Source organism: Xiphophorus hellerii, chromosome 5 (assembly GCF_003331165.1).
Source record: "Xiphophorus hellerii strain 12219 chromosome 5, Xiphophorus_hellerii-4.1, whole genome shotgun sequence".
Lineage (NCBI taxonomy): Eukaryota > Metazoa > Chordata > Actinopteri > Cyprinodontiformes > Poeciliidae > Xiphophorus > Xiphophorus hellerii.
In genome coordinates, this window is record NC_045676.1 from 7,113,172 (window position 1) to 7,139,970 (window position 26,799).

Consider the following 26,799-nt stretch of genomic DNA (forward strand, 5'->3'; position numbering starts at 1 on the left):
TACATGGCGCCCAATGTGGGGCGGCGCACAACTGAGTAGGCGGGCCCCAAAGACACCAAGTCAGTAAAAACAGATGTGAGACTCTGAATAGCTCACTTGGGTTGCTAACTCTTAGGGAGGAGAGTTAGTGGTGACTGATAAGGCCATCAGTCGCAACCCTCGCAGTAACTGTATAGCATACAGGTGAGGGAAAGCTTCTACTGAGGATAGAATGACCAGATCCAGACAGTGAAGCCAGTAGCCAACACAGCCTGGACCCATCCCTACTCGAAGGCGCAAAGAGAGGCTTTGGGGGATAGGCGACTCGAAGACAAAGACAACTATGAGTGAAGACGAAGAAGGAGGGGAACTGAATCCCCTGCAAGGGCCGGCAATGGGACAAGGGGCGAGCAACATCAGCCGAGACGAGGGGAGTCATCGACCTAGTCTTTCCCAATCCACGATAACACAAATTCCTACGAAGCTGATATTGCTCGGTGATGGATTGGATTCCTGGACTGAGATAAACAAGAAAGCTTTCTATGGATCCCACTACACCCTCGACAAGGAGGTGGCCCAGAGAATGATGAAGCACTTAGTGCAAACTCGGATATACTTTTGCACCCAGCTTCAACACGGTCACCGTCTGGGGGTCGTCAAATGCCCGGTGAAGGTTGCTAGGAAGACGGAGGTTAAAGAATGGCTGGAATGGTTCGCCAAGCTCCTTGAAGAGTGGGAAGCTGGTGAGCTGCGGACTGTCTACAGTCCCTCCGAGAAGTATGACAGCGTAGTAAAAACCGCTACATTGGCAGCGGGCATTGACGGGATTCTAGTAGACCATCTTGCCAAGGGGGTGCGCAAGTTTCAAGAATATAACGAAGCCCTGCAGAGACTTAAGTTATACAAGGAGATTAAGAAAAAGGAGCAGGCCCTCGAAGAGGCAGGGTCGGTGGTGGCTGAGGCTCCATCCCGACTGCCCAGCAGAGCCACGACACCGACTCATCAGCGGGAGCAACCTTCGAGGGTTCTGATAGACCTGACGGGCGGCAGCGACGACAACGACGGCGGTGACAGCAGCAACAGCGGCAGCGACGACAACGAGGAGGGTCCCTCAACTCCACCGGGTCCATCGCGGAACGAGGACATCCCACCTGCACCGGCCAATGAGGACGACCCCGAGGGACAGCTCGTCGACAGCCTCTCTAGGGAACAGTGGGCAGCAATGGAGGAGGCGGCCAAGGACTGGTCCCCTCGACAAGGTCCGGGGCTCGGGTTTCATCCCCGAGTCCACAGCACGGAGAGGAGGCCTCCACTGCCACCTACAGAGACCCCAGCGGCCAGCAGTTCCGACGAGGACAAGGAGGAATCGGACGAGGAGCAGTGGGGCCCCGGCCGCCCCAAGAAAAAGATTCAGAAATCGGACACCTGGAAGATGGCCCGAGAGTTAGCCCCCATACCATCGGGGGCCAGCAGCATTAGACTGCAGACCGGCCTCCAGATTTATCAGGTTATTGGAAGAATATGGGATCTTGAGGGTGATGGACTAGTTGTGTTCACCGATGACAGATACAAGATCCACAACAAAAACTTCCGTCGCAACCTTAAGGACCAGGCAGGAAAATGTTACAAAGCGGATTTAAGATTGCTGGAAGCCTCTTGTAGTCCAGCAACTCGAGGAGACGTAATAATAATGAAAGGCCATAATCTCCCCTATGGTGCTGTAATCCTAGTCCCGATTGACGCGTACCAAGAAGGAGAGAGTCTGGAGGAATATCGGAAGAAGATGTGGCACGGACTCGAGCGGGGCCTGACGGCAGCCAGCAACGAATGCATGAGAAGAGTAATAGTGAGTGTACAGGGACTAAGATCACCAGATCTGCCGAGGGACACCGCCAGATCAATTGCGGAGAACGGAGTGGTGAATATAGCCAGAACCAACAGTCATTTCTTTGTGCTCAAGGAAGTGGTGGTGGTGGTGGACCCCCGTCTGCATCGACTCCGCACTGAGCAAGGGGTGAAATTGGCAGCTGAGATGGAGGAGCAATGCCGCATTAGCCATCCATCCCAAGAAATCAAGAAACATCCCTTAAAAATTCCCCAGAGTGAGGTTTCAAACACCACCCAGAAAGGTAAAGTCAAGGCCGTGCAGCCACCCAGGATAAAGATAAAGGAGGCACCTGTTGAACCAGGGTCCTCCACAGCAAGGTACATTAAGGAATTCTCGTTTGAAGAGAGCCGCAGTGAACTGAAAAAACCCAATGTGGGAAGAGTCAAGAATGAGCAACTGACGGTCCCGAAAGAAGAAGGACCGATGAAACCAGCTAAGATTCGACCGCTGAACTCCCCTGGGAGAGAACCTCTTCGACAACGGCAGTATGAGGATCTCAGCGACTCGGAGGACGAAGAGGAGCAGCCGGAGATCGAGCATCCTGGAAAAGAAGAAGAAGAAAGTGATCACGGCAGTGTCTTCTCCGACCCGAAGCAACCACCGACAGAGCACAAGACACTCCGAACAGGACAGCACCGGGGTAGGAAGAAAGAAATGGAGACCTTTGACATCGAGAAATCTTCTGAAAGACTGGCGAGAGACGTGACCTGGGGTCCAGTGCAGGCTAAGGACGGACGGCGTACGTATGTACCCGAGGTCGGCCAAACTGAGTACCAGATCCCGGCAGGATGGGCCAGCAGATTGGGAGACCGGGTGCAGCTCGAGGTGGAAGCGACAATCGGAGAATGGGCCAACATCCTGATGACACCATCCTGCTCCACCCTGACAGCACACTATTCCCTGACTACCAACTTCAGGAACGCATACATTGGAATTATGTATGATGTGATGCTGCGACGGCTGAAGAAAGCCGCCTACAAATACTCCAGGGAAACTCAACAGCAGCTGGACGAAGTGTCGGCTGATGAAGAGGAACCTCAGGCGACGTCTTCGGAGCCAGGACCGCGGATCCCGGCGAGACAACCAGAGGTGTCAGCTCAGCTACCTGCCACTAATACGGGACAGGACGCTTACGCCGAGCTGAAGAATCTAAGGCTGGTGATCAGGAGTAAAAACGCAGACGAAAACAATGAGGAATATCTGAAAGATGTTTGGCCAACTGTGCTGTCTACCACCAACCACGAGGGAGCCAAAAAGTTGTGGCTGACCAGCGTGACCTCGGACCCGATGGTTGGAACAGATTCAGCGCAGAGCAACTATGAAAGGCTGGTGTTGGAGGACATGGATGATGAAGAGTCCCAGGTGAAGAGAGCCAGAGGACGGCTGGACAGGGGAAGCCGGTTGGAACCGCTTTGGCACACACTTAAGCAGACCGTTTCTCCTGCGAGATATGTGAAAGTGCTGCGTGAAGTGACAAAGGGACGCAGGGGAGAGATCGTTTTCGTCAAGTTGCCAGTGAGAAGCACAACAATCGCTCAGATGGATGTAGCAGTGCAAGGATTCGACCTGGAACAGCAGTACTACGAGGACAAAAGGAAGAAGGAGGCTAGCCAACCGGCAAAGCCACCGGGAAGGGTTAACATCAGACAACCATCTAACTTCCAGGGTAGACCGTTCCAGCAAGGAGCACCGCCATCCAACTTCCAGAGCAGACCGTTTCAACAAGGAGCACCGCCATCCAACTTCCGGAACCGGCCGTTCCAGCAGAAACCACCAGGACCACAAGGGAAACCGACCAACCCGCCGGCTTCATCAAACCAGCCAGGAAAAGGTCAGTTCTTGACAGATGAGGAGTATAGGAAATTGAGCCCAGAAGAGAGGACGGCCCTCCGTGAGTCCCGTAAAGCCGGGGCCGGAGGGTCACCGAAGTAATGGCGTCCAGGTCGCGGGTCATTTTAGAAAATGCCTACTGGGAAGGGGACGAAATCTACGCTAAAGTGGAGGGAGTACCCTACCTGGTGGACACAGGAGCGGAGGTGTCTATGACCCGCAAAGACCTAAAAACAGCAGGACACCTGAAGGTTCAGTTTGCTAATGGAAAAGTAGAAGAAATGCCGTATGGGACCTGGAGAGGAGTAGTGTGGGTGAAAGGTCCCTACAATCTCCTCACAGTAAAAGACTTAGACGAGCTCAGTAAGAAGAAAGGCACACATCGCCGACTGGAGCGAAGGCTGACGAGCTTGAAAGCAAGATTGGTGAAAGTCGGCCCGACCCAAGCAGGATCGGAAAAGCAAGATTGGTACAAACCAGTTGACATACCAACGGTGATAGAACAGAAACTTGAAGAGAGTGACTTCTCCCCGGCTGGGAAAGAGAAGCTGCGTGAGATCATCGTTACGGCGCAGGTGGCACGGTTCAAGAACGATTGTGGAGATTTGGGCCCAAAGTTCGTTCATCACATCGAAGGTGGGGTTCACCCACCTGTTCGGCAGTACCCGTTGAACCCAGGAGCAGTCGAGGAGATGGACAAGATCGTGAAGGAACTGAGTGCCCTAGCGATCATCAGAGAGGAACTCAACCCGATCACCAACAGCCCCATCCAGGCGGTGAAGAAACCTGAATCGGCTGGAGGGGGTTGGAGGCCAGTTATCAACTTCAAGGCCCTGAATCGGAGAACAATAGCAAACCGAGCCAGTCTAATCAATCCACAAGGAGCGCTGAAAACTCTTCGAGTCAAGAAGTTCAAGTCTTGCATCGACCTAGCTAATGGATTTTTCTCCCTACGCCTCGCCAGACAGTCGCAAGGTAAAACTGCATTCACCCACAAAGGCAAAAGCTATGTGTGGCAAAGGTTACCCCAGGGCTACAAGAACTCTCCAAATGTGTTCCAGTCAGCAGTGATGGAAGTACTGGGGGACGTAGGAGCAACTGTGTACATTGATGATGTTTTCATTGCTGATGACACAGAAGAAGAACACTTAGAAAGGCTACAAAAAGTAGTTGAAAACCTCACCAAGGCAGGGTTGAAGTTAAACCTCAAGAAATGTCAATTTGGACAGTTCCAAGTGAATTATCTGGGTTTCCAAGTCACGTCGGACTTGGGACTCTCTGATGGGTACAGAGAAAAGCTGACGAACATTCAACCGCCTCAGTCAGAAAATGACCTACAGAAAATATTGGGATTGTGCAACTATGTCAGAGACCATGTGCCCAACTATCAGAAATATGCCAAACCCTTGTACCACTGCCTGAGGAAAAGTGAGGACGATGAGAAAGACGGAAAAAGACCCTGGGTTTGGACAGCAGCCAATCAACAGAACCTAGAGGAACTGAGAAAGGCCATTCAAGCAGCTGTGAGACTAGAGCCAAGGAGTTTGTCAGAAAGACTAGTGGCAGAAATCAGCTGCGAGAATGACGATGCCATGATCAAAGTGAGTAACGAAAATGGAGGCTTGGTTACCCTATGGAGTTACACCCTAACTTCTGTTGAAAAGAAATACCCGCAGGAGGAGAAGGAGCTAGCGGTGTTAGCTCGATATTGGGGCGTGCTGAAAGATTTAGCACAAGGACAACCAGTTAAAGTCATCACACAAAGTCAAGTTCACAAGTACCTAAGAAAAGGGACTGTGGAGAGTACTAAAGCAACTAACACTCGGTGGGGAAGATGGGAGGACATCTTGCTGGACCCGGAGCTTGAAATTGGGCCAGCACAACCCACCAGTAAGAAAAAACCACAAGAAACACCTGAGAAGCCAGGACAACCGGAATGGACAATCTACACCGATGGATCCAGAAAGGGGTCCGACCAGTCGGCATACTGGGGATTTATTCTGAAGCAGGATGGCAAAGAGAAATGCCGTCAGAAAGGAAAGGCCCCCGGTAGTGCTCAAGCCGGAGAAGTGACGGCAGTACTGGAAGGATTGCTGGAGCTGGTGAAAAGGAAAATCAAAAGTGCCAGGTTAGTAACCGACAGTTACTACTGTGCTCAGGCCCTTAGAGAGGACTTGGCCATTTGGGAAGAAAATGGTTTCGAGACAGCAAAGGGCAAGCCGGTGGCACACAAGGACTTGTGGAAAAAGATTGCTGAGCTAAAACTGCAGTTGGAAATAGATGTTGAGCATCAAAGAGCACACACGCATGAGGGAGCTCATTGGCGTGGGAATGATGAAGTGGACTGTTATGTCCAACAAAGAAAGATCGTCTTTGTCGGTACCGAGAAGTGGGACAGTACTCCCAGAGGACGGGAGGTCCCAGAAGAGTACGTGGTCGAGGTCGTGCGGAGCGTGCATGAGGCCCTTGGACATGCAGGCGTGCGACCTACACGTAAGGAACTGGAGGAGCAAGATCTTTGGATCCCAGTAAAACAAGTCCAACGCGTGCTAAGGGACTGTGAAGTGTGTGGTCAATACAACGCAGGTCGCCGAGGGCAGCGGATGGATGGGTTGTCCATCAAAAGCACGGTCCCCTGGGGCTCAGTCTGCATGGATGTTGCAGGTCCCATGGGGATAACAGGAAGGAGAGGTGAGAAGTACCTCTTAGTGCTGGTGGATTCTATGTCGGGGTTTGTAACTACAAAAGCAGCCAGGAAAGCAAACGGCAATAGCGTTGTCGGCATGCTGGAACAAGTATGCAGTGCCCTGGGAATCCCGAAAGAGCTGCGTACGGACAATGGAACTCATTTCCGTAATTCACAGGTTGACCAGTGGTGTCAGAAGTATGGAGTGATGCGAGTTTACTCGCCACCCTACACCCCACAAGCTAACGGAGTGGTGGAACGAGCCATTGGGTTAGTGAAAAGCTGGATAGCTAAAAATGCTAACACCAACAGCTGGAGCACCCAAGCGGTGGAAATAGGGCAGGCCCTGAATGACAGAAGCAGAGCCGAAAGACCCGCCCCTGCGATGGAACTCAACCAACGGCCGTTCACCACGAGGGAAGTGGGGCGGGGCTCCAGCGACAAAAAGGAGAAGCTGACGCCCAGAGTGCCATTCCGAGAGGGACAGCGCGTGTGGGTCAAAGCAAGAGAGCAACCTGTACATGCAGCAGTAAAACCCAAGTTTGAGACAACTGACATCGTCAAGAAAGTACTGGATAGGAACACAGTATTGCTGGAACGAAAAGGGATCCAAGGAGTTGAGCAGCTCAAGCCAGTTCCTGACTAAAGTGAAACAGAAGCCGGTGAAATGGCCAGTGAATCATGTACCATTCCACCCTATCTCGGACTGGCCACCGTGAAAGGGGTGGTTGTAGTTAGAAGAACACCTTCAGGGATTTGGGCAGGACGAGCCCTGAAGAAATTGGATTGGGCTAAAAATGGAGTCCTGTCGGAGGAGGGAGAGATGCTGGTTTGGGGGCAAGCTAAAAGCGGCTGTCCGGTTTGTTTAACGGACCACCACCTCCCCATTATCTGGGAAGGACCAGGCCGTGAGAAGCCAAGGCACCAGGGGGCTACCGCAGAGATGCTACAACATCTTCGCGTCTCCCCGGTCACGATATTGAACAATACAATCTGTGGGAACTGCCGAGTGGGTTACCTGCCCCGGCTTAAGTTGGAAACCCAACGGGGGTGGCTCAAGGAAGAACCAAGAACTTGTTATTGCACGTGGGATGGAAATGAGCTACACCACTGTCCTGTGTGTGAGGAACAGCTAAGGAGCGGAGAGGTAACACTGACAGGCGAAGCTGAAGGGTGGCAAGTGACAAGGTTCTACAGCTCGCTGCGGTATTACAGAACCTACGGGCGAGTGCAATCAAACTATGGGAGCCCCATACCGATAATATTACCAGGACCTTCCGCTCCTCCGAATACTCCAGAAGAACTGGACCCATGGGTGTGGAGGAGGGAGGAAGGACCGCATGATGTCCTGTGGGATTCTGTTCAAGCCGCCTGGCCGTATGACGCTGCTAGAGCTTCCCTGTCATTTCCACCATTGAATGCCAACCACTCTCCTGTGGTCTTCCGGGTACATCGGCCTCATGCATACCAACCATCAGCTGAGGAGCTAAGTGCACTCCCAGATGACGCCCGAGAGCAAGCCGTTAATGGTGGGTGGACAGGCCCCTGGGAACTGACCACCTGGGCACATCTGATTTTGGAGGTCATCAATGACTGCACAATACCAATAGTAGATCTGCCGGATGTACCAAGGGAAGATGGGGTGCGCAGCTCGGACATGTATTACTACACCACTGAGGTGGACGGATGGGGCAGCAATGCGGTGAGACCAAAAGAGAAGTCTTGCCTGTACTGGGTGACAGCGGAATCCCAGTTTCGGGATGGAGTTTTGCAACACCCGGGAGGCGTGGCTCACAGGGCGAGCACGCCCTCTGATCCTAGCACCTCCTGTCAGGTCCAGCTGTCAGTGCGCATGATCACCGTCCCCTATAAAGGGATCTACTCAGTCGGAGCCGCCATCAAAGTGGTACCAGACGAGCAGACTTACGCCACCGTGTCCAGTACGGAGTCGGAGCCTCCCAAGAAGAAACCCAAAACCCACGCCTGGCAGAAGCTCGCCTCAGCATTTCCATGGAGAAAGACAAACCAAAACTGATGGACGCACCGGAAGGAGAAAAACGAGTCGTCAAGTCTAAAGGTCAGCAAAAAACCAAAAAGCGAAAGGGGAGACAGTGTTTTGTGACTAGATTGTTCAAAGTGGGGGTTGGAGTCTCATCGGGACTATCAGACAGAGGCCCGTTTTTAAGACTCCCTACCACCTCCATTCTACTCGATATGCCAAGAGAAGATTTCACTGTTTCCAATCCGCTCACCGAGGCCTATTTTCTCAAATATCTCATATATCTCCGACCCACCAATTTCCAAAACACGAAACAGGTGGAGGAAAGTGAAGAATACACGACGCCCCCTCCCACGAAGCCACATATATTTATCCCTACCGCACCGCCTGCTTGGCAAGGAAGAGGATCTGAAAACACGGTTAATTTTGCATCAATCTCCCCTATGTGTCCAAGATCTCTACCATGGACTTTTAATACAGTGTATTTCAGGGTACGGGGGATCGAGCTGCGGGTTAGGTGGGGTCCCCATTATCTTGAACCACTGCAAGGACTGTATTGTGAAATTGCAGTTAATGACATGATCATTTGGACCACATCACCAAGCATGGCGAAAACCATAATACAGAGGGAAACGAATCCAGAATGTTATATATTTAATAACACCAAGCTTCCATTGAAATTGGAAATTGACAGGGTCTACCCCAATCCACCACACCAGAGGATTTATACTCCGTCATCCTGGGGGTACCGCACCAGGCTAACTCTGCATGGACAATCATTGTACACCTACATTTCAGTGCCTGCCCCCATAGGGTACAAACACGAATCCTGGTATGACCAGGCGCTGAAAACTGGCACCGCCCAAGGCCCGTTTCCTCGGCCGGATTACTGGAGGGTGTTTCCACTGGAAGTGGGTGTGGAGGGGGTTGGAACCTGATTTACCCTACCCCTCTCCCATATTTACAGCCCTGCAGCAGAGAAGGGCCACCAGACGGGTTGGAAAGAACCCTGCCAACCAGGGCCACCTCAAGGCTTTGAGGAAAGTCTGTGCAAAGCCTGATACATCAGACCCCAGAGAAGCACTACTCTGGCCAAGATGGATGCTATCGGCATGAAGCGCCGGCCTACAGACCCGGAGTTGCTGGATGTTACATCGGAATCAGACAGCTCTACTGACACTGACGACGACTCGGAAACCTCTAACAAACCTTTGCTACGGAAGACGACTACGATAACCGGAAAATCCCTATGCCTGAAAGGGCTGCCAACGCTCCTTGCCCTGCTGTTTGCTGCTGCTGTTCTTGCTACTATCTTCTACTTCATCGGAGTTGGACCGTGGTATCTTACGCATACAAGAGTCACCTACGGACATTCCAAGTACGCTAACTTCAATTGTTGGAACACAAACACCACGGCTATTTTGTACCATGGGACAACGAAACTTCTGTCCAGAATCGAACCGGACTGTTCGCCAAAGACAACGGTAAAAAGTACGTGGAACGCCGAGCTTTCGGATTGAACGACTCCACTCTGGACGACCTTCTGAATCGCACCTGGGAGATCTACAACTATGACTTCCTCGACACCGGAGTGCTCTGCTGGATACGGGTTCTGCAAAACAAAGAGCGACGGACCGTCAGATGCAACTGGATTCACCCAGGACCGAGGTATGCCAGAATGGCATTGCAACATGGCCTGTAGGATCGCTGCTACTGTTGCCAAGTCAAGGGTACTGGGATACAGAAGGTAGTATACCCAGCCCCACACAGGTCCTCAGGCTGTCGAGCCTGGCTTCCCCGAGAGGAGTTTTGGGGAGATTATCACCTGAATTGCAGGGTGGATGACACCATCCCAACTGCACCACCAGGGGAACTGGACCTACCGAAATGCCTCCCGAGGTAATCTTCCAGTTCAATGCAACGATTTCGCCTACACCAGCCAATTTGACTAACATGACGGCTTTCCTGATCAGACAGGGACCTAGACAGTTTATGTATCAGGCCGAGCAACAGCACTGTTACAAACACCACTTTCTTTGGTTAAATCCTTGCCTCTGGAACAAGTTTGTGAAATGTGTAGGGACAGAATTATATAGTATCAGCCATAGAAGAGTACTGGGCTGATTTTGGCACTCTACACGTCCACACCGTACAGAAATTGAACCCTGGCTGAACAACACGTTCCCGTGGACATACATAGCCAAAGACCAAACGTTCTTTATGGGAGACTTCCCCGAGGGGACAGTTCGTTCTCACACTGGATTAACGGATCTATACATTGCCAACTTGCGTACGCAGCGCCTTCCGACTCCTGATGACCTTCTCACCGTTCCTAAAACGGACTTTGCAAAAATTGACAAGTGTGTTGCACACAGAATTTTCGAGAGCCTAAATGACACCTGCTGGAAGAAAACCCTCTCATCGCCACGGTGCGACCTCTGGCAGGTCGGCAACGCTTTGCACTCTACCTGGAGGTATAACTGCCCTGATCCTGATAAAGCTCCTACGGCCAAATGGGCCCTACGAGCCTGGTACGAGGATTACTATCGAAAATGGGACTACGAGTGGTGGGGACTCCAACAACATGAGGTTTGAGGCCTGGGTAACTCCATGCCTTAGAGAATCAACAAACTATTGGGTACAGTACCAGTACATCGCTACGGTCTACTCTAAGGAACGCATGATTTGGCCTGGGATTTTTTGGAGACCGGCCAGTTACGTTAGCCCAAGACCTTGGCGCATGACTTGTAAAAACAACACCAGAAATATCCTTGAATGTGTAATAGGATTGGCCAGACGACCCTGCGGAGAGCTCCAAGGTTGGGAAAGCTACTGCAACAACCATTATGCAGACGAGTATGACACTCACTCTTCTGAGGTTACTTGGCGAAAGTTCAATGGAACATGGCGAAGGGCGATAGTGAGCGGACGGGACCTGCACCGATGCTATTCTAGGATATCATCTCCAGAAGCGCAAGAGTATACTTGGTCTTCCTGTTCCGTTCATCCCTGACTCCCTTATAGCCATCGCAGAAGGACATGCTTTCCGTAACAGTCTGTGTAATGGCCACGTAGATTCAGGATTTGACTGGGTTGGACCTAACCTTTTGTATTCCAATCTCACCTGCTCAACCGCTACAGAGAACTGGCAAAAATGTGGCGAAGGCCCTGATCAACATGATTGTTACTGGTACGAGACTATGGGGGCAACATTGGTGGCCGCTATTTCTGAGGTTGCGGAAGAAATTGCTCATGTGGTGGAAGAGGGCCTCAACATTGTTGAACAATGGTTGATGAGTGCTTTGAGTCTGCTGTGGCCATACCTCTTGGGCCTCCTGGGCGTCGCTGTGGCGTTGATCATCGGTAAAATCGTCCTGGAGGCGTGGCTAAAAGCACTGTGTCGTTGTAAAAAGAGGAACTACCAGCCCCTCCCCCCGAAGGAGGAGCCTACTTCTGCATAAGAGAGAGCTGCCGTGTGCCTGCGAGCCATTCAACCTTCACCGCAGCTGCTGAGAAGACCTGATCCAGAGCAACCATCATCGGACATCATGGAACCAACTCTTCATCCAACTCTTCAACCAACTCATCAAACCCAACTCACTTTTTGCACCGATTCAAGCATCAACCTGCTGTGTGGGGTGTGGAATCACCGCAGAATCTTATGGATTCATTTGGGTTGCATCGTCTTCCCGCTGGTGTCACAAATGCGTGAGCGCCACTTTTAGCAATGTAACGGCAATCCTCTGCGCCACAGGGCTGGAGGACTTGCCCTACATAGCGGATTCCACCTCTAGATCCCTGGAACGGGTGCACAAAATCGTGTGGACCTCTGCGTTTGGCCTAGACGACGACGACTTCACCACATCTCCGTTGTATACGGGACTACGGCTGCCCGTGATTCATAAATTATGGGAACACCAAATTACTCGGCAATGCCTCCCAACTTTACATCTGTTGGACGGCCGAATTGTGGCGGTGGGCGACTACCTTCCGCCTACACGTCCCGTGTCTCCAGATTTGTTTATCGACGTCGGATGCCAAACCAGCAGCGCGACTAACGAGAGAGGTACCCAAACTGAGAACCTCAGTTCATCTCCCCAAGCATGCCAGACTGAGGACATCCTTTCCCCTTCATCTCCATCACCAAGTGATATGGATTTCCAGAATCTGCTGGCAGAATTGGAAGGCTACTGCAACAACCCGTCCGCGCTGCCAGACTTTGGCATGGACTTGCCTTCGCCTCTGCAGCCTCTGCTGGACCGTTCCACCCTTTCCGTCTCAGGTGAAACTACCCTTGACAACGATTTGGGTGCAGAACACTGGCTTTCTCCGCCATCCAATCTGTCGGAGTATGTGGTTGTTGATTCCTGGACACCTTCATCGTCTCCGGTTACCTGCTATGAGCGGGACATCCTCACTGCCACTTGTGGTGATGGACTTGATCTCTTTTGACTTTGGACTTTGTGTTTTCTGCGAAGCACCGTCCGATCTCATGGAGGGGGTGTCAAGAAACTTGGCATAAGGGTATGAGATCCTTCCGGGTAAACGCAGAAAAAGGTACATGATGGCTTGGAAGAAATAAAGTAATCCTGTAGTTTGATTAAAAGTTAATTAAGTTGAATGAGTCTGAATAACATGAATACAAGTAATCACTCAATAACTTCTGTAAAGATCTGTAATGATTTGTTTCTGCAAAGAATCTCTGATTGATGATTTGTAATGATTTAAATATGTAATGATTATGTTAATGATTAACAACAAGGAAAAGATATGATTTATTGTCAATGAATATGAAGTTATAATCATCTGAAATCAATTTAACAACAGGTTGAATGTGTTTACTGAGTTTTAATGGAGAAAGGGAGTTATAGAATATAGAAAAGACGAATGTGCAGTACAGCCCTGAAAACAGGAAATGTCGCAAGCAGTTCTGAACAGATGGCCGAGGAGCACAGGAAGAAAGGAGAAGTACGGGAAATTCCACTGTGGTCGGCAAGCAGGTTGAGAAATGGGGGGACTTTTTCATGAGACACAGCGGCCGTGAAGAAAGTCACGTAGGCCAAACCTTCCCATACACACACATGGTGGAGAGAGGCATAAAAAGGGGCTGAAAAGAGGAACCAGCCGTTCCCAGTCCGGCGGCGCAGAAGGAGAAACAACTCACCGAGGGGCAGATTAAGCTACGGACCGCACTTCAGAACCACGGGGAAGCTCGGACTTCACACCGCTACGGAAGGACTGGGTCCCATCGCCCCATCTCTGGTTCTTTATTCGACCGCTGGTCTCGTCTCAACCCAGCATTCCCAAACTCTGCAACAAGACTTGGAGGAAGGACAAGGTCCCTCAGGGATAAAGAACTGGGTTTTGCAAAAGGATTCAGACCCTTTCTGCTTTGCTTCCTTTCTGAGGAGGGTTTTTCCACACCAGGCAAAGACCTCAACCAAGGACGCAAGAAATTCCTGTTGCCAAAAGATCCACCATCTTCTGGGTATGAGTTGAATCTGCTCATTGAAATTCTATTTCAGAACTTGCGACTTAACTCTTAGGGAAAGGAGACAGAGTAGTATGATTGTACATGTAAATTTTATTACACTGTTTTTGATCTATATACGATTGATAATTGATTTGTATGTCGCATATCCCTGCTTAAGCTTGCTTAATAAATTTATACTACAAAATTCTAATGAGATTGGTGGACATTGGAATTAATAGAGTCATTTAATCTTTGTCCAGTTCTTTTAATCAAGGAGAAACTAATGTACATGATTCCAGTAAATAGGAGGCTTCATAATTTCCTTTGGTGAGAGTAAATAATGACCCTGGGACTTACATCTAAGTCACTAAACATAATCTAGCCGGTTCCAAGTGCAAGTTATGATTTAGAAAGTGGGCTACCGTTAACAGAAGTGGTTATTGGAATTATGCAGCTGCGAGGGCTACTCAGCTGATTGTTTCTTAACTGTAAAGGGTCATAACTTCTGGATTGGAGGTAGTTAGAGCTAGACGAGTCACTTTCGCTACCAGTTTAAATAGATTATCTCTTATAGAGTACTCTTAGGGTAATACCCAGGACTCAGAGATTTTCCGGACCTGTTAGACGGAGAACTGGTCAGTAGGCAGCCCTGGGGAGTAGTGAGGAGTGGGCGGGGCTGACTATTGCAGGATAACCTACAGTATAAATCCTTTACAATTATTTATACAGATGGTTCAAAAGATTTAGTTTCAAATAAAACAGCATTTGCTTATGTTATTCCTGAACTAGATATATTTATGAAACAAAGAATATCTGAACATTTAGCTGTTTATACAGTGGAAATGTTAGCGATGCTGATGGATAACAGTGGGTAGAGCAAAATAAAATAGAAAAAGTTCTTATATGTTCAGATTCATTTTCAGCACTAATGTCTATTTTAAATGTCTCATCTGAAAGTCTTATGGAGTTGGTATATGAAATTTATCAAGTTATATTTAGAATGACACAAACTCAAATAAAGATGAGGTTTATGTGGATACCAGCTCATAAAGATATAGAAGGGAACAAAATAACGAAATAGCAGATCATTTAGCTAAGGTGTCTTTAAAACAAAGTAGAATTATGGAAATAGCGTATTGCAATAAAATCAATTAGTAAGAGCAAAATTAAATCTGAATGGCAACAATTGTGGGAGGAAGGAACTAAACCTCGTCATTTATTTCATATACAAAAGAAAGTAGGGAATATGGAAATAATAGGAGAAAATCGAAAAGAACAAGATTGCGGCTCGGACATACTGGATTAAATAAAACTTTACATTTGATAGGTAAACATCCAACAGGTAGATGTGAGTGTGGTATGGATATGGAAACAGTAGAATATGTAATAATTCATTGTGAAAAATATACAGTAAGTAGAGAGAAGCTAAAACAAGAAATTAGGAAATATGATATAGAGACATTAAAACTTAATAAGATATTAATTAAACACAAAATAAATAAAACAGTTATTAAATTTTTGAAGGAAACAGGATTATATATAAGAATTTAGATTAAAGGGAGATACTCTGGTCCACACTCCAGCATAGATGGCGATTATATATCTTAACGTTAGATGTCACCCACCAGTAAAAAATCTGAAAGAAGAAGAAGAAGTAAATGTCCAGCGTTACCTCCTTTGCCTGACTTCGATCACGACCACGTCTGTCGTCTCTGGGATTTCCCTGCCTTGTAGCTCATGTCGGATACTCCGCTGACTTCTGTTTTCTGGACACGACTCCGTTTCTGCCTCCAGCCTCGTCCCTGGATTTGTCTGCCTGAGATCGTCTTCACATGCCTGACCCCTTTCTGTGCCCAGACCCTCAGATAAGTTTGCCTCCTTCTGCCTCCCTAGTTCTGACCCTGCCTCGGCCTCTTGACCTTCGAATTCTGATTTTCCTTGGGTTTATTGCCTGCGACCAGTGCTCAGGCTTTGGATCAGTCTCCATCTTCCAGAGCTGTTCTGTCCTCAGAGACGACCCCTCACCTCCACTTCGCAGAGGAACCAAGAATCTGCCCCCGTTTTCTACGGCACTTTGAGAAGGTTGGTGGCTTTTCTTATTGAGCCTTGACCCCAAGATTACAGGCCACTAACCTGCTTCTCTGTCCTCAGAGGTTCCTGTCCTGTTGCTGGTGGTCTCCTGTCCCGGATCCTTATTCTTAAATTATTTGTGTCTGGCTGAAATTCTGGGTCCTCTGTTCTGAGTATTACAAAACAAAATGGTTAAAGACTTAATTTATTGGTGCAATTGTTAACCAAGACTTTGGCTGAAGTTACAAAATATTTAATCTCGGGGGAGACGGGCAGACCAGTGGGGGGCGCTGTGGAGAAAAGGAACAACATCCAGTGAAAGATCACCTAAAACAGGAATGAAGAAAAAACGTGTTCCAACAAAATAAAAGCACAAGACAAGACACTTCTACTAGGGATCAGCAGGACTGATGGGTCCCTAAACCCGCCGAATCAGCAGAGCTGGACTGAATGTCTGACCACCTCAGTGACCGCAGCCATAAAACGTTAGCCAACGATGGCTAGCAGCAGGCTAACGTCACGACGCGAGCAGCATCATGGCAGGTGGAGATGGCTTTTATATAGAGAATGGCCGTGTTAAAGTGGCAGCAGCACATTCATGCTATTACTCTGACTAAAAAAGCTTGAAAGTTTCCACATTAAAGTGAGGATTTTACTTCCTCCTGCTCTGGAGACAGAGTGGGTCTGACACTGATCGGGCCTCCTGACACCACATTGGTCCCAATTTCTCTCCTGATGGAAAGAACACATTATTGTTGTTATTGTTTTGGATTTGACCTCGTTTAGCCTGAATTTTGTGTCTGACTTTAACGTGTTCCCACGGCAGATGAGTGATAAAAATGAGCATGAGATAAATATTGGCCTGACAGATTTTCATGCATAACCTCAGTCGACATAAAGCTTCTGTAACTCCTGCACACATCCAGCTTTTTAAAGTCGCCTTGTCACCATCACATCAGGTGACAGTGCTGCCAACTGCGACTGACAGCAGCATTTGGTCTCATGTTGGCACAAACACAAACCAAACTGTCCAACATCTGACTGAAGCTGCCCAGAGGGTCAGAAAACGTGTCAGAGGGAGAGAGCCGTTAACAAAACCAGACAATGGCCTCAGCGCTGCCCGCCACAACCTGCAGCCAGTCAGGCTGCATTAATGGCCGCCGTAGCATGCTAGCTGTTCAGGTAGCCGTAGCATGCTAGCTGTTCACTGGAAAACTTTTTTTTTTTCAGTTTAGCAATTCAGAGCTTTATTGAACTTTCACAAAAGGTTCAATTATTGAATAAATATTTGGCTAATGCAAAATAAAACAAGATCTACATTATGCCACGTTTAAAATAAATATTGTACTTGAGAATAAAAAATAGAGCTGGAAACTGGAAACATGAAGTAAAAAGAAAAATATTTACATTTTCCTTCATTTAGTTAAAGCAAGCGAGGAACAAGAATCCTTTTGATGCTTCATCGCTAATATTTGATTAAAAACTGAAACAAGAAACCCTGACTCTGCTTTAGGACTTGGAAGTCCTAGAAGAACAAAATGAACTTGTCTTCTTCTTCTTCACATCCACAGAATGAAGCTGCATGAGTCTCTAAGTGTGTGTATTTTGGATTATGTTCATATATGTGTGTGTGTGAAGCAGAGGCTGTGCCGCTATGGAACCAGCAGATTATTTTAGTCTGGAATTGCTCAGCTCAACATGACAGTGCTGAGATAACTGCTAATGAAGACACAGGAGAGAATAGATCATCTGACCAAAAATAAACATCTATGCAAACCGCAGACACCATAAAAGTCCCTCTTTAAGCAGACACACACACGCTGGTGTATTCTGTTTCTTTTTAAAAATAATGCTTCATTTCTAGAAACAGAGATCAGCAAACTGAGCTAACTGCAACAACCTGCTGGAGAAGCTTTCAGTCAGAATATTGTTTTTACTCGACCTTTTAAAGGACATCAACAGACCAACCAGCTTCTTTTAAAAATGACTAACCCTCTACCCAAAACAAAAAACTATCAAAAAATATGTCTGACCACTTTAATGCAAATTCATTTCACTTCTAAAAATCAATTGACTTGAATGCTCAATAAATTTTCTTAAACCTGTTCTAGAGTTGCAGTGAAATTTCCAGTGTTGGAAAAAATTATCTACTGAAGAATATGATTTAAAGTGTATTTAAATCAACTTTAATTTATAAAGGACAAAGGAAATTGTACCAAAACAGCACTTTTATAATTTCCAATGTATATTTAGTATGTTCATTTTATACTAAGTATTAAGTGTATGCTACCCTGCAACCTTGGATGGGCTGCGGGTAATGAAATGATCTTCCCTCAACGTGTGATGCTGTGGTAGAAGACGAACGAGACACATGTTGAGCTTCCTTTAACATTCAACAGGAAGATTTATTCTTCTTCTGTGTAATAAACACTTCATAGTCAACATACTTCAGGTATCACATACTGCAATAGAGAACCACTAGCTTCATTACACCAAAATGGCGGTAATAACCCTTTAACCCAAACAGCTATTCTTTTAACATCCTCCGTTTAGCATTATGAATTCCACCAAATGACAAAATTAATTCACAAATAGCTTTTACTTGTCTAAACCATATTAATTTTGTAGTTAGTGCTTTAAATCCAATACCTTGTCCCCTTTTTTGAGATCTGTTGTACTTATCAAAATAAAAATATATAAATGGGCTTTTAGCTATTTTAATAGCTATTATCATTTTTAATCAGCACAAATAAAATATATTTTAACATTTAAGCATCTGAGCTTTTAACCACATTGATTGTTTCAATAAGATAACAATATTTTACATCTTATAAACTATTCTCTTAAAATAAAAGTGAAAAAGGTGCAATACTCCTTTAATGTGCCTCTGTACTAAGCTTCACATATATCCTAAATATATAGTTTATCTGTTTTTTTTTAACAAACCCATAAAAAAGCATAAAATTCATAAAATAAAGAAATCAAAATAATGTCCTCTGCGTGAGAACTGTCTCGACAGGTCAGGTTCTACTGACCTGTGGATTAAGAACGAGACACACACACTGAGCTTCCTTCACTTTGTAACGCTTGGGTTGTATTTAAGGGACGAGAGGAGGCGGCAGCCTCGTCTGGGCGATCAACAACGCACAACCACACCGGTACTGGTGATTCCACAGTGTTGTCTTTTAATAAATACGCTCTTCACCAACCTTACAAAGCCGGTTGAACTGCTGCTATAATATCAGACATGAAAATTAGCAGAGTCCAAACAACCCGTAACATTACTAAAGAAAGCTAACATGTCCGTAGCACGTTTCTCCCACGCTTTCTACAGAGAAGCCGTGGCGCATACTTGTGACGTCATTAGCAATACTAAAGTATCTTAAAGAGACACTACACAATTACGGCTGTTACAACATTCAGAGAGAAGGACCTCGCTGCAGCAAACAGAAAGGGGCGGGGACGGACCTTTCCGTCAGTCCCATACCTTATTTGGAAATGGGACTATTGCATTCCGGAAATGAAGGGGGCGCTATTTTCATAATCACTAGTATAAATACCTTAAGACGCGGAGTTAAGAGGAACAGAAGAAGAAAGAAAGAAGTTTGAGAGGTTCTTCCACTGGTGTTCGGCGCACGATCAACAATGCAAAACTCACAAAGTCAACAAAAGGTATTTTTACCTTCTTAAATTTTTTCACATAGTAAATCAATACGCTTTTCTAGATTAGGTTGAAAATATAATTAAGAGCTAGTGAAATTCGTAATTCATACAGGGGAAGGCTAATTTTAGCATGTAGCATAGCTAATTATTATCCCGCAGGGCACCATTAGATAAAAATAGAAAAGTAGATAACATGTATAATTGAGAAATGTATTTTATGCTCAAACTGTTTTTTATTTTCATTATACAGATCCACGTATCTATTTGCAACATGAACATAAATATTGCTGTTCCCTTTGCTAATACAAGCTACAGAACCATTTAGCACAAACTGCTATAGTTCAACATAACGGTATGTAAAACTACACTTGAAAAATATAAAATATTTTTTACATACCAGTTTTCTAGTGTTTCTCTTTTATTTTTAAAGGTTGATCTTTTTTAAATATGTTTTGTACACCAATGTTAAATTTCTGGAAAGTCTAATATATTTTATAAACTAACAGCAGCCATTATAGGTGGGTGTAGTACCCAGATGTGATACTCTAATGACGAGTAGCACTACTTCAATATAGTTTTAGTAAGTAACTGCAATAAACTACACAAGTAAGAGTAACAAAGTATTTGGTGAAATGGCTATTATTAACTACTGTTTTACTGATCATAATGTGCAATGTGATTTTTTATTTTGTTTGGTTTTTTGTTTTTTTCAGATGCCTCTGAATGTTCTTGAAGCTGTTCTCCAGGAGGTGGCGCTAGCACAGGGAGACTCAGCTTACCTCACCTTGGCATTGACCTGCAAGACCTTTCAAGCCGTTGTGTCTGAGCCAGTTTTCAGGAAGAAGACTCACTTTGCTTGGCTGGATGGTAAGGACCTTTGACTTTTTTCACCTAAAACATGTGAAATTAGATTTCAACTACATGAAATCGATTTTTCATTAACAGGTGAGATCAACTGGGGCAAATTTTCAAAAAACATTCAAGGCAGAAAACCGGATTCCTTTTGCGGTTGTAACGTGTTTTTCCTGCCACCGGTAATATAAAGACTGTGGGCTTCACCGGCGATGGAAGACGAGGAGAGTACCCTGGTTACTACTGTGATGGCCGACCTGGACACTGCACTGACTGTCAATACTGAATGCAAGGAGAATATTAGTTGCTTTCCTCAGTCTTTCACACATTTCAGTTGTCACACATTGTTAGTTTTTTTTGTGACATGCCATTTTAAATCATTTCTGCTAAATAATATTTGCCTTTTGACGTGTGCAGTCATCCTTTTTAATAATGTGTTCTTTCAATATTATTTACATTTTTGAATGTTCCTTTTGTTGTAGCTCAGTTGATTTACATTATTTAGTTTTCACAGAAATGGTGCCGTTTCCACACAAAGTTACTTTGTGGCTGTAATTTGTTGGAGAGAGTAGAACCAATAAAGTAGTTGTAAATATATTGTAACAGCGTTGTTTAACAATAGGATAACCTTGTTTTAAAAATTTTAAATGCAAGCAAAGCTAATAACTTGCAATATTTTATATGTGTAAATACAATGTTTCCTATACATTTTGAACAATGACTGGAATCAATACAAATTTTTTTACAAACCTGACATACAGCCAAGTTGTTTATGTTTTAACAGTCAGAATCAACTTGGGTTTTTTTTGTAATAAAGCAAGCACATACAGAAACATATTGTTCGGTTACAAACAAGATTAAACGAGCAGAGCGAAGGTGTAGTCGGGGTGGAGGTGATGGAAGCTCAGATGAGGAGCAGTTGCACACATCAAGCCGGACTTTATGAAGGGTGGAGGAGATGAGCCCGGCGCCGTTAGGCTGGGATGGAGACACATGATCAGGTGATTGGCTGAGCAGCTGAGATGAAGACAGTTATAGTTAGAATTTACACACTGGTTTAATGTATGTAACCAGTGACTTTATTCAAAAAGGTTTTCATATAGAACAAAGATCATTCTCTCTGGCAGCTACCAGTGCAGTGTCTACTGCCGGGGTCCGAGCCCCAAAGATTATTTCTTGTCAAATAAACTTTCTCTCTGTGTGAGTCTTTCCAGATTGAAGCTACATTTAAAGTTTTAATTAATCTCTTTGGGTTTTGCAACAATTGGATATTTAAGGGCTTTATTTTATGAATCGATTGCAATTGATAGAATTGATATGGAATTTATAAATGGAATAGTGGGACACCAATCAGTTTACTGGTTGAACTGGAGTCCTTATAGCAAAAGTTTCCAATGAGACATTATGGTAAACAATGATAATAGCTGAGCCAGGTCACCTGCAACCAAAAATATTCTAGTTTTCTGAACTTCACTTGTTAGAAGTTCAAAAGTCCTTTGGTTTGTTTGTAAATTATATTCACAATGTGAATAATAAGAAAAATATTTGGCAAATAAACAACAAAAGTGCGCTGTGAATGGACGTACTAAGTTGGCCAAAATTGTTGACTAAATGTTTTACAGACCAAACCTCTTTACCATCTAGTTCTTATTTAATAAGCCAGAGGCTATTATATTTTAGATTGTAACTTATTTATTTTAAGAGTACCATTCACAACATCAAAATATATTATTTGAACTTCATTTGTTTATATCTGTTTTCTTAATCTGCGATGGACAGGCGATCTGTCCAGGGTCAGCAGCCCTCATGACCCACTATAGGGATAATTCATGATAATTAATGGATGGATAAATGTGCTCTTAATGTAATGTACATTTGTCTCCAAAATATTGATTTGATTCATGTTTTATTACTTTTGTTTGAGATAGATTGGGTGTAAGGATAGATAAATACATCTCCATAATGTTTCCTTATTGCTTATTCTAGATTGTTTGTTACTAATATAATTTTAAATAAAGGTTTAATAAAGATTTGGAAATAAAAAAGTGACTTACCACGTGACAGACATACCACGTGACATATCACGTTTTGTAGCCATTTTTTTACTATTTAATTAGTATTTTTAATGTTGAAAGTCTTCTTGGGTGTTTTAAAAGGCGTTGTCAAATAAAATACGTTATTATTAGTATAATTATTATAACACGATCGGTACAGGAAATAGTGTCACTAGCGCCCCCTTCATTTCCGGAATGAAATAGTCCCATTTCCATATAAGGTATGAGACTGACAGTTGTCCGACCCCGCCCCATTCTGTTTGCTGCAGCGAGGTGTACTTGGTTACAACATTGAGAGAGAAGGACCTCGCTGCAGCAAACAGAAAGGGGCGGGGACGGGCCTTTCCGTCAGTCCCATACCTTATTTGGAAATTGGACTATTGCATTCCGGAAATGAAGGGGGCGCTATTTTCATAATCACTAGTATAAATACCTTAAGACGCGGGGTTAAGAGGAAAGGAAGAAGAAAGAAAGAAGTTTGAGAGGTTCTTCCACTGATGTTCTGCACACGATCAACAATGCAAAACTCACAAAGTCAACAAAAGGTATTTTTACCTTCTTAAAATTTTTTCACATAGTAAATCAATACGCTTTTCAAGATTAGGTTGAAAATACAATTAACAGCTGTAAACTAGTGAAATTCGTAATTCATACAGAGGAAGTCTAATTTTAGCATGTAGCATAGCTAGTTATTATCCCGCAGGGCACCATTAGATAAAAATAGAAAAGTAGATAACATGTATAATTGAGAAATGTATTTTATGCTCAAACTTTATTTTTTATTTTCATTATACAGATCCACGTATCTATTTGCAACATGAACATAAATATTTCTGTTCCCTTTGCTCATACAAGCTACAGAACCATTTAGCACAAACTGCTATGGTTCAACATAACGGTATGTATAACTACACTTGAAAAATATAAAATATTTTTTACATACTTACCAGTTTTCTAGTGTTTCTCTTTTATTTTTAAAGGTTGATCTTTTTTAAATATGTTTTGTACACCAATGTTAAATTTCTGGAAAGTCTAATATATTTTATAAACTAACAGCAGCCATTATAGGTGGGTGTAGTACCCAGATGTGATACTCTAATGACGAGTAGCACAACTTCAATATAGTTTTAGTAAGTAACTGCAATAAACTACACAAGAGTAACAAAGTATTTGGTGAAATGGCTATTATTAACTACTGTTTTACTGATCATAATGTGCAATGTGATGTTTTATTTTGTTTGGTTTTTTCAGATGCCTTTAAATGTTGTTCTCCAAGAGGTGGCGCTAGCACAGGGAGACTCAGCTTACCTCACCTTGGCATTGACCTGCAAGTGCTTTGAAGCCGTTGAGTCTGACCCAGTTTTCAGGAAGAAGACTCACTTTGCTTGGCTGGATGGTAAGGAAGGACCTTTGACTTTTTTCACCTAAAACATGTGAAATTAGATTTCAACTACATGAAATCGATTTTTCATTAACAGGTGAGATCAACTGGGGCAAATTTTCAAAAACATTCAAGGCAGAAAACCGGATTCCTTTTGCGGTTGTAACATGTTCTTCCTGCCACCGGTAATATAAAGACTGTGGGCTTCACCGGCGATGGAAGACGAGGAGAGTACCCTGGTTACTGCTGTGATGGCCGACCTGGACACTGCACTGACTGTCAATACTGAATGCAAGGAGAATATTAGTTGCTTTCCTCAGTCTTTCACACATTTCAGTTGTCACACATTGTTAGTTTTTTTTGTGACATGCCATTTTAAATCATTTCTGCTAAATAATATTTGCCTTTTGACGTGTGCAGTCATCCTTTTTAATAATGTGTTCTTTCAATATTATTTACATTTTTGAATGTTCCTTTTGTTGTAGCTCAGTTGATTTACATTATTTAGTTTTCACAGAAATGGTGCCGTTTCCACACAAAGTTACTTTGTGGCTGTAATTTGTTGGAGAGAGTAGAACCAATAAAGTAGTTGTAAATATATTGTAACAGCGTTGTTTAACAATAGGATAACCTTGTTTTAAAAATTTTAAATGCAAGCAAAGCTAATAACTTGCAATATTTTATATGTGTAAATACAATGTTTCCTATACATTTTGAACAATGACTGGAATCAATACAAATTTTTTTACAAACCTGACATACAGCCAAGTTGTTTATGTTTTAACAGTCAGAATCAACTTGGGTTTTTTTTGTAATAAAGCAAGCACATACAGAAACATATTGTTCGGTTACAAACAAGATTAAACGAGCAGAGCGAAGGTGTAGTCGGGGTGGAGGTGATGGAAGCTCAGATGAGGAGCAGTTGCACACATCAAGCCGGACTTTATGAAGGGTGGAGGAGATGAGCCCGGCGCCGTTAGGCTGGGATGGAGACACATGATCAGGTGATTGGCTGAGCAGCTGAGATGAAGACAGTTATAGTTAGAATTTACACACTGGTTTAATGTATGTAACCAGTGACTTTATTCAAAAAGGTTTTCATATAGAACAAAGATCATTCTCTCTGGCAGCTACCAGTGCAGTGTCTACTGCCGGGGTCCGAGCCCCAAAGATTATTTCTTGTCAAATAAACTTTCTCTCTGTGTGAGTCTTTCCAGATTGAAGCTACATTTAAAGTTTTAATTAATCTCTTTGGGTTTTGCAACAATTGGATATTTAAGGGCTTTATTTTATGAATCGATTGCAATTGATAGAATTGATATGGAATTTATAAATGGAATAGTGGGACACCAATCAGTTTACTGGTTGAACTGGAGTCCTTATAGCAAAAGTTTCCAATGAGACATTATGGTAAACAATGATAATAGCTGAGCCAGGTCACCTGCAACCAAAAATATTCTAGTTTTCTGAACTTCACTTGTTAGAAGTTCAAAAGTCCTTTGGTTTGTTTGTAAATTATATTCACAATGTGAATAATAAGAAAAATATTTGGCAAATAAACAACAAAAGTGCGCTGTGAATGGACGTACTAAGTTGGCCAAAATTGTTGACTAAATGTTTTACAGACCAAACCTCTTTACCATCTAGTTCTTATTTAATAAGCCAGAGGCTATTATATTTTAGATTGTAACTTATTTATTTTAAGAGTACCATTCACAACATCAAAATATATTATTTGAACTTCATTTGTTTATATCTGTTTTCTTAATCTGCGATGGACAGGCGATCTGTCCAGGGTCAGCAGCCCTCATGACCCACTATAGGGATAATTCATGATAATTAATGGATGGATAAATGTGCTCTTAATGTAATGTACATTTGTCTCCAAAATATTGATTTGATTCATGTTTTATTACTTTTGTTTGAGATAGATTGGGTGTAAGGATAGATAAATACATCTCCATAATGTTTCCTTATTGCTTATTCTAGATTGTTTGTTACTAATATAATTTTAAATAAAGGTTTAATAAAGATTTGGAAATAAAAAAGTGACTTACCACGTGACAGACATACCACGTGACATATCACGTTTTGTAGCCATTTTTTTACTATTTAATTAGTATTTTTAATGTTGAAAGTCTTCTTGGGTGTTTTAAAAGGCGTTGTCAAATAAAATACGTTATTATTAGTATAATTATTATAACACGATCGGTACAGGAAATAGTGTCACTAGCGCCCCCTTCATTTCCGGAATGAAATAGTCCCATTTCCATATAAGGTATGAGACTGACAGTTGTCCGACCCCGCCCCATTCTGTTTGCTGCAGCGAGGTGTACTTGGTTACAACATTGAGAGAGAAGGACCTCGCTGCAGCAAACAGAAAGGGGCGGGGACGGGCCTTTCCGTCAGTCCCATACCTTATTTGGAAATTGGACTATTGCATTCCGGAAATGAAGGGGGCGCTATTTTCATAATCACTAGTATAAATACCTTAAGACGCGGGGTTAAGAGGAAAGGAAGAAGAAAGAAAGAAGTTTGAGAGGTTCTTCCACTGATGTTCTGCACACGATCAACAATGCAAAACTCACAAAGTCAACAAAAGGTATTTTTACCTTCTTAAAATTTTTTCACATAGTAAATCAATACGCTTTTCAAGATTAGGTTGAAAATACAATTAACAGCTGTAAACTAGTGAAATTCGTAATTCATACAGAGGAAGTCTAATTTTAGCATGTAGCATAGCTAGTTATTATCCCGCAGGGCACCATTAGATAAAAATAGAAAAGTAGATAACATGTATAATTGAGAAATGTATTTTATGCTCAAACTTTATTTTTTATTTTCATTATACAGATCCACGTATCTATTTGCAACATGAACATAAATATTTCTGTTCCCTTTGCTCATACAAGCTACAGAACCAT

General features: G+C 44.1%; 1 protein-coding gene and 1 long non-coding RNA gene across 3 annotated transcripts in view; one reads left to right on the plus strand and one right to left on the minus strand.

Annotated features, from left to right (window-relative positions):
- lcor (ligand dependent nuclear receptor corepressor) overlaps positions 1-26,799 on the minus strand; it is a 208,563-nt gene that overhangs the window by 30,301 nt on the left and 151,463 nt on the right. The window lies entirely within an intron of this gene.
- On the plus strand, positions 19,438-24,157 carry LOC116720273 (uncharacterized). The gene is made up of 5 exons (XR_004339358.1): positions 19,438-19,597; positions 19,839-19,940; positions 20,302-20,337; positions 23,773-23,890; positions 23,973-24,157. It is a non-coding gene; the product is annotated as an uncharacterized LOC116720273 (long non-coding RNA).